Source organism: Nicotiana tomentosiformis, chromosome 9 (assembly GCF_000390325.3).
Source record: "Nicotiana tomentosiformis chromosome 9, ASM39032v3, whole genome shotgun sequence".
Classification (NCBI taxonomy): Eukaryota; Viridiplantae; Streptophyta; class Magnoliopsida; order Solanales; family Solanaceae; genus Nicotiana; species Nicotiana tomentosiformis.
Genome location: NC_090820.1, coordinates 101,953,296 through 101,962,888, shown reverse-complemented (window position 1 = coordinate 101,962,888; position 9,593 = coordinate 101,953,296).

Genomic DNA, 9,593 nt, shown 5'->3' with positions numbered 1-9,593 from the left:
TAGGATAGATATATGTTAATTACCTTACTTTGTTATTATTTCAAGAATTACATATGCGATCTAGCTAATTCTGATTCTGCAGACATATAGTATTAAGTTGGCTTGAATAGGAGATCAAGGCATCGAACGAGACTTGCAAGCAAACTAAACTCTTCTAATCAACAATTCAGATATATCACGTAGTCAACTCAACTGAAAAACTCAATAGGATTGACATTAACCCCGAAATATCCTCATTGCCATTGAATTTACTCCTAAGTTATTTCTGTGCCTACGTGCATTCTTTTCTCCTTGCTTACTTGTTAATTTTTATAGTAGTTTTAGTAAGTAAAATTATTACCATCCCTCAGAAAATAACTTGAACAAACGGTTCGTGGCTAGTTTAATTCAGTTGGTAGTTGATCACAAGTACTCATAGGAATGATACTTTCTTATCACTTTATTACTTGTTGACTGTGTATACTTGCATGTGCATTAAGCCCCAATATCTTCCTAAAAGTTTCTGGGTGGAGGCTATGAATACTGCTTGTGATACAATCAATAGGTGCATGATAAAACCGTTGCTTGACAAGACCCCATGTGAATTATTAAAAGGTTGAAAATCAAATCTAACTTACCTAAGAGCCTTTGGTTATAAGTGTTATATGCATAATAATGGTAACGGGGCTCTAGAAAACTTTGATGCGAAAAGTGATGGGCGAGTTATTTGGTTATTATTCACATAGTAAAGCTTATAAAGTGTATAATAAAAGAACCTTATGTGTTGAAAAAAATGTCCATGTGATTATTATGTAACTGAACACTTGGCTAAGAAAGGCTTGCAGGATGAAGATAATAGAGGTTAAGAAACGCATGTAGGATGATGATGATGGAAAAAATGGAATGATATAGAAATATGCCGATATGCCATATCAAAGTAGTATGGAAAACACTGCCAAATAAAGAGAGCCGGTGAACCAACCAGGTTCTTTAGAAGTTGAGTATGGTGTACCCCAGACAGGGAGAACTAAATAGGTAAATGTTGAAACAACTGCTAATGACAAATTTTGTTCTTCAATGATTCATGAAGGATAGACCTCAAGAATTATATGTGAGAAATTAGAAACATAAAATCTCTCATCCATTACAGAATGTTCTCATTCCTTTGTGGTCCGAATTTCAGTTCAGGATTTATATCGTGCTCCATCAATTCAGGGTTCGTCACTACCAGGTTCTTCTACTGGTTATTCTAGTTCTCTGGGTCTGGTTCATGCCCCGCCGTCATCTTTAGATTGAGGTTGCTACGAGTGTGAGGAGTTAGGGCATATGAGGAGGTATTGCCCACATCTTATGGGAGGTTCCATTACGCAGAGAGGTCAATCTTCTACTTCTACACTAGTTACTACACCACCCGCTCAGTGAGCTCGGGGTGGGACTCATGCAGTTCAAGGTCGCCCTAGAGAGGGAGATCGATCATGTAGTGATCATGCTTGATGCTATGCTTTTACCACTAGGCTAGAGGAAGTTGCTTCAGATGCTGTGATCACAAATATTATTTCAGTATGCAACAGGGATGCTTCAGTACTATTTGACCCTAGTTCCAATTATTCATATGTATCATCTTAGTTTGCTCATTATTTGGACATGCTCCATAATTCTTTAGTTATGCTTGTTAATGTATCTATGCCGGTAGGTGATTCTATTATTGTGGACCATGTATATCGGTCGTGTGTGGTGACTATTATGGGTTATGAGATGAGAGTTGATCTTTTACTGCACAACATGGTTGATTTTGACGTGATACAGGGCATGGATTGGTTGTCTCCGTGTCACACTATTATAGATTGCCACACCAAGACCTTAACGTTGACGATGTCGGGGATGCCAAGGTTAGAGTGGAAAGGTTCTTTGGATTATGTTCCTAGCAGAGTGATTTCATACTTGAAGGCTCAATAGATGATTGAGAAGGGATATTTGGCATATCTGGCCTTTGTGAGGGATGTTATTGTTGATACTCCTACCATTAAGTCAGTTCCAGTAGTCAGAGACTTTGCAGATGTATTTCCAGCAGACCTGCTAGGCATGCCACCTGATAGGTATATTGATTTTGGTATTGACCTGGTGTCGGGAACTCAACCCATCTCTATTCCTCCATATCATATGGCACCAACAGAGTTGAAGGAACTGAAGGAACAACTTCAGGAGCTACTTGATAAGGGATTTATCAGGCCTAGTATGTCGCCTTGGGGTGCCCCGGTTCTATTTATGAAGAAGAAGGATAGTACTATACATATGTGTATTGATTATAGGCAGTAGAACAAGGTTAAAATTATGAACAAATACCCTCTACTGCGCATTGATGACTTATTTGACCAGTTTCAGGGTGCTAGAGTGCTTTAGAAGATGGATTTGAGGTCTGGGTATCATCAGATGAAGATTCGGGATTCTGATATTCTAAAGACGACATTCAAGACCCGCTATGGTCATTACGAGTTTTTAGTAATGTCTTTTGGGCTGACCAATTCCCCAGCATCATTTATGCATCTGATGAACAATGTATTCCATCCATATCTTGATTAATTTGCCTTCGTATTCATTGATGATATACTGGTGTACTCACGCAGATAGGAGGATTATGAGCAGCATATGAGGATTGCATTCCAGATGTTGAGGGAGAAGAAGCTATATGCTAAATTCTCCAAGTGTGAGTTTTAGCTTGATTCTGTGGCGTTCTTGGGCCACGTAGTGTCTTGTGAAGGGATCAAGGTAGATTCAAAGAAGATTGAGGCAATTCAAAGTGGGCCTAGACCATCTTCAGCTAGTGAGATTCGTAGATTTCTTGGCTTTTGTAGGTTACTTGGGATTAGTTTCTACCGTTTATAGAGTTGGCCTACAACAACAACTACCAATCGAGTATTTAGTTTGCTCCTTACGAGGCCTTATATGGGAGGAGATATCGTTCTCTAGTTGGTTGGTTTGAGATTGTGTGTGTGTGTGGGGGGGGGGGGGGAGGGTAGGTTATTGGGAACTGATTTGGTCCCTGATGCCTTAGAGAAGGTAAAGTTGATTCAGGATCAACTCCGAACACCACAGTCCAGACAGAAGAGTTATGCTGATAGGAAGGTTCGTGATGTTGCATATATGGTGGGTGAGAAAGTTTTGCTTAGAGTTTCGTCCACGAAGGGTGTGATGAGGACTCAGTATATTGGTCATTTTAGGGTGTTTAAGAGGATTGAAGAGGTAGCCTACAAGCTTGCATTGCCATCTAGTCTATCGGGTGTTCACCTAGTATTTCATATTTTTATGCTCCGAAAGTATTATGGTGATCTGTCACATATTTTGGATTTCAGCACGGTTTAGTTAGATGGGGATTTAACTTATGATGTGGTGCCGATGGCCATTTGGATCGGCAGGTTTAGAAGTTGAGATCAAAGAATATAACTTCAGTGGAGGTTTAGTGGTGAGGCCAGCCAGTCGAGTAGGCTACTTGTGAGACCAAGCGAGAGATGCAGAGCAGTTATCCACACCTATTTGAGACTCTAGGTATGATTGTAGACCCGTTCGAGGACGAACATTTGTGTAAGAGGGGGAGAATATAACGACCTAGCCGGTCTCTTTGCGTATTATAGCCCTGTTCCCTTGTTTATTGCGTATTCTATGTTCATTTGTAGTTATGTGATTTTTCGGGGTAGTTGATTTGGTTCCGGGGATGTTTCAGAGTAAATTGGGACACTTAATCCCAAGGTTGGAAGCTGAAGTTGGAAGACTTTACGAGATTTGACCTTTATGTAAATGTCTCCAGAATAGAGTTTTGATGGTTCTGATAACTTCATATGGTGATTTTGGGCTTAGGCGTATATCCGGATGTTGATTTGGAGGTTCGTAGATTGGTTTGAGACTTTTTGGCGAAAGTTGGAAAGTTAAAGGGTTTGGAAGGTTAAGAGGTTTGACCGAGAGTTGATTTTGTTAATATCTGGTTTGGATTTCGATTCTGGGAGTTGGAATAGGTCCATTGTATCATTTGGGACTAGTGTGCAAGTAAGCAAGATTTGACCCAAAACCCAAATGGGTTTCGATAAAAAAAAAATTAAATTCCACATTAGTTTAAAATGATTATCCTATACTACAAAGTTTTTGCCTTTTTATACTACTGTATTTTAACTTCACTAGAAAATTATAAATATGTTATGTGAGTTGGATACAGTAGTATTTTAGCTTTAGTAGAGTTATAAAATGACTCGGATAGGGCATACAAACAAAATAAGAATTTTCTAGCATAGATTATTTTAGTATAGAATAATTATGAATGTGCATTATGTAACAAAAAAGGCAAAAAGTTTGAGTATAGGATAATCGTTTTAAACTAATGTGAAATTTAATATATTTTTTTTATCGAAACCCATTTGGGTTTTGGGTCAAATCATATTAAGGGAGACATGGATCTAAAGTGGGTATGACCCGTTAAGCTTATATGACATTTATTTTTGAATTTTTCTTATTAAATTTTATGTCATGTCATATTTATGGTAGGAGTTTGAGGCAAAATGATTTTAAAGTGACAATGATAAAGTTTAGTTACTTTTAACTGACAAAAAATAGTTGAATGACTTTAGTGAAATTGGAAGATAGTTCAATGACTATCAGTGAAATTAACTTCTAAACTTTAGCTAGTTAGACAAATCCATCTTTATTTCAATTACTTCAATTAACTTTTTTGGAAAACTATAGTTCACTTCTTTGTCCAAACACGTTTTTATCTTTTTATTATTATTTAGAAATCAAACGAAACTCTAAAACACAACAGTTTTAAGTGTGTGTGTGTTTTTTCACGCTTCAAATATTTTAATTTCACACCTATTGGAAATATACAGTTTTCTGATCTCACGTTAGATCCTAATTGTAGCATTTATTATCATCTTCTGGTTTGCTCGTTTAGTCAATTCGTTGTGAATTAATGGTGTGTGGCAGAGAACAATTACTACTTCACAAGTCACGATATTAATGACTGAGCTTCTGCAATTTGATATCTCTGCTAAAGAAAGCACTGAAACTTCTCTCAAACACACGACACTTCAACGTGGGACGGATATAACCATTGGATTCACTTGAATTCATAACTTTTAATATAAAATATAGATAAATATTAAAAATTTATTAAAAATCTAATAATAAATATTATATTTTAACTCATAATTTTAATAATATAATAAATTTTAATATTTAAAAACTTAAAAAATTAAATCTATTAAATTTAAATTCTAAATTCATTGTGACCTAAAAGTTAGGGCCATGACACAGCCATTCATGATTTTGATTTCTATGGCTTTGTCTTTTGTATATTTATAGTGTTGTACTCTAGTTTAAACTTTTTAAACAACGTTTGCAAATATAGTTTAATAGTCTTAATCTTAGGATTATTTTTTTTAAGGCCAAATATATAGCCAGCCCCTTAAATTTGGTACCGATTTTTACTTAGACACCTCAACTAACATTGTTTTCCATCAAACACTTGAACTATACTTAGGGTCCGTTTGGATTGGCTTAAAAAAAGTAGCTTTTAAGTTAAGTGATTAAAAGCATTTTATAAGTGCCGAAACTTGTTTTATAAATAAACAGCTAAGTGTTTAGATAAAAGTGTTGAAACTTAAAACAAGCTGATAAAGTGTTTGGTAAACAATTGTTGGTAAGTACTTTTTCTTGTTAAAATGACTGAAATATCCTTAAAGTTGTTAACATTATAAAGAAGATGATGACTATAATATTATATTTTTCGTTCATAGCTTCAAATTCAGGGGTAACACGTAAATTCATTGAATGATTTGATTTTAGAATATAGTTACATCAATTAAAAAAAAAAGAAAGGATTCAACGACCAAAAAAATTAATGTTATGGAACCAAAAAAAGAAGCCAAAAGAACAATATTTACAAAATATTGGAATGTATCAAACATTATTTAAAAAACTATTGTTTGCTTCACGTTAAGAACTTCAAGAAATTGACAAATATTGGAGAATGGAGAAAAAAAATAGTATGTTGTAGGGTTTTTACTTGGGGAAAATTTCGGGATTAAGAAAAATTATAAGGGATAAGAATGTTATATCATTGGTCAAAGCAATATGGCTTTTAAGTCAATTTAGAAAAAGTTGGGTTTTTCAACTTATTAGTTTTGGCTTTTTTAAAGTAGATTTTAACTTTTTTTAATCCCATTTTTTGGTTGCCAAACACTTTCTCAAGTTAAAAACTGCTTAAAAGCTGATTTGACAAGCTTTTAAGCCCATCCAAACAGGCTCTTAAACTGTGCCTATTAGACACATACAATTTATGTGGCACAGTACGTGTACCAACACTTCTTTTAGGAGCGTGAGAATCCAAATGTTTTGTTTTTAATTTTTTTATCTTTTCTCTCCCCCCTCCTCTCTCTACCTTACTATCAAAAATGCAGCGGTCGAACACTATTAGTTTTCCGCCTTCACTATTTTTACAGCCATCGCCTCCATTAACAACCACATAGGAAATCGTTTTCCCCTTCAATCTTCATCTATGGATGTTTCTTCTCAATGTTGCCTTTGCTGGTGTATTATTAGGTGCAAAATTTGTAATTTATGCAGGCGGGAAGCACTATGGAAGATGCAAAATTCTTGAAACATATTTAAAGAAGTATTAAAATCTGTAGAAAATGCCAAAACATTTAATGACAAAAGATGAAAAAGATTGTGATAGTCTACTTCTGTAAAGGAGGTCTAAAATGCCCATCGCTTCCCTGTATCTTTCTAAAGAAAAAAGAATTAATCACTACCGGAGTTAACCAGAATGGATGACTGGAAAACGCCATTGTCTCACTATTTTTGTCGTCGACCTCAGCTCCCTCCATCACTGCCTCGCCAACACCACCATTCCTCTCACCTAACACACTTCACCATCGAGTAACCTTGTGTTTGCCATAGCAATGGATGTACTTTTCAGCAGCTGTTTTGTTTCAGCGCAAGAAGATTCGGAGAATTTGCCAGAAAATAGTGTGTGGGGGAGGGGGGAGGGTTACGGCAGCGTCAGATGATGACAATTCTATTCATTTTGCTTTTTTTTTTCTTCGGATATTTTATTTATTTATTTTGTTTAAAAGCTTTTCTTTAACTCAAAAGCAAAATGGCACTTTTTCATTTGTTAGTTTTGCCGCGTGAACTCCACCCATCATATTTTTTGTATTGGTTAGTCATGAGGGATTTGATAGGTACGGATTGACTTATGTTAAAGTGTTTAATTGGAACAAGTCTCACTCAGAGTGTTAAAGTGAAATTTAATGCCAACTTTAGGGGCTCTATATGTATTTGACCCTTTTTTTTTTTTTAACTACGTACTTTTTATTTCTAATAGATGGTAATATTTTAACTATATAAACTTTACCGGTTATTATTTTTGCCCCGTAACTTGTCATAAATGGAGGAGAAGATACGAATTGTTCGTGGAATTAAGTGATGATAAGTTATGTGTGTATTGTGTTTTTATGATTTAACAAATTTCATACGAGAACCAGATAAGGAGCCTGATACAAAGCCTCAAAGTGCTCAGAAAAACAAGTCACATGTCTGACACAAGTTCTAATAATATCAGTCAAAGGAACGACAGAGGGAACAAATGACTATCAGCACCTCCGGTCACAGTACAACTCAACTTCCTACAGGTGTTAAAATGTCACGACCCGAAATTCAATTAGCCGTGATGGCACCTAACTCAACCCGTTAGGTAAGCCAATTTACAAATATATGATTCAATAATATTTAATTGACTCTAATACACTTCCTAAGGACTGGTAATACAAATCATGAGCTTCTAAGATTTAGTGTTTACAAAGCTGGTATGAAATAAAATACAACATATGTTTGAAGTATACATGAACAGATTAAAATTCTAAAGCTACCATGAGCAAGAGGCAGCAATGATTGGAACGCAGGATCATCTTCAGATCTAGCTCCCGCCATGTGCAGCAATATCAACATCCAAAATCCACACGCAAGGTGTAGAAGTGTAGTATGAGTATAACCGACATCATGTACTCAATAAGTAACAAACCTAAACTTAGGTTGAAATTAATGACGAGCTTATATTAAGGTCAGAGTCCAACTCCAATAACCAACAACAGTTCATAACAATATAATTGAAGGCAGCACAAGTAATAACTTCAACAATAAAATGCTCAACTCGTATACAGTTGTAGAAAATAAATATATCCTTCTCAAGTATAATAGAAAAACTCAAATCTTTTGCCGAAAATCTCTGAAATTAGGAGTAAGTCTGACATCTGTGATTTTTCTAAAAAGCTTTAACGACAAATAAGAAATTCCATTATCAGATGGCATGAGGAACAATACTTTTCTATGCTTACATATCAAGTATGCATATCTAATGCAATGCAGCACAGTGATGAACTCAGGCACTCACACTCTTAGAGTACTCAATCACTCAGTACTGTATATGGCCAATCCAGCCCAGGAAAGATTCATCCCAATATATATATACATATTAACTTATATTCAGTCACTCAGTACTGTACAAGGCCAATCCAGCCCATGGGTAAATTTATTCCCAAATATAAAGACTCAGACAAAATCCATGTCTAGGGAAAAATTTATCACAATTATAAATAAATAAGACAAGTCCATGCCCTGGGAAGTCCATCCTGAATATAAATAAATAAGGAAAGTCTATGCCCTGGGAAATCCATCCTGAATATAAATCATCTATGCTCACTGTGGGGGTGCAGACTCCGGAGGGGCTCTTTCGGCCCAAGCGTGATATAAAGCCGATATGGCCTGCTGCAGCGGGCAACCCCGATCCATATAATAATAAAGCCTATAAGGCCTGCTGCATGCGGGCAACCCCGATCCATAGAATAATAATATGTATAAAGCCAATATGGCCTGTTTCACGCGGACATCCCCGATCCCATCAATATCCTCACAATGGATGAACATGATTGAGCATGAAATGTATATTTTTAAACAATTAAATTCAATAGAAACATGACCTTATGGGTCCCAAAATATCGGCATGCAGCCTAAACATGATCTTTAATACGAGTCTCAGCTCAATTTCCCTAACACGTGGAGAATATTCGGATAATAACACTATTCTTTAATTTTACAACTCCACATAATTTTATTTAAGTCACAATTTCTATGGTGCACGCCCACACGCTCGTCACCTAGCATGTGTGTCACCTCCAACAATTGATATAACACAAAATTCGGGGATTCATACCCTCAGCTCTAAGTTTTGAAGAGTTACTTGCCTCGAACAAGCCGAGTCCAATGCCGAGCAAGATAAACAATACTCTGAAAATTCCATTCCGCGCGTATCAACCTCCATATGCCTTCCTATCTCCTCAATTCAAGCCAAACGATTTGTATCTATTCAATCACTGTGCAAATAAATCACAATTTACTCAAATGCTTACAAATTAATAATTTATGAAAATTCTCAACTCCGCTCGAAAAGTTGACAATGGGGCACACGTCTCAGAATCCGACAAAACTCATAAAATCCGATAACTCATTCAATTACATGTTCAATCATACTAATTTCACTCAAATCTGACTCCGAATTGGTATTCAAAACT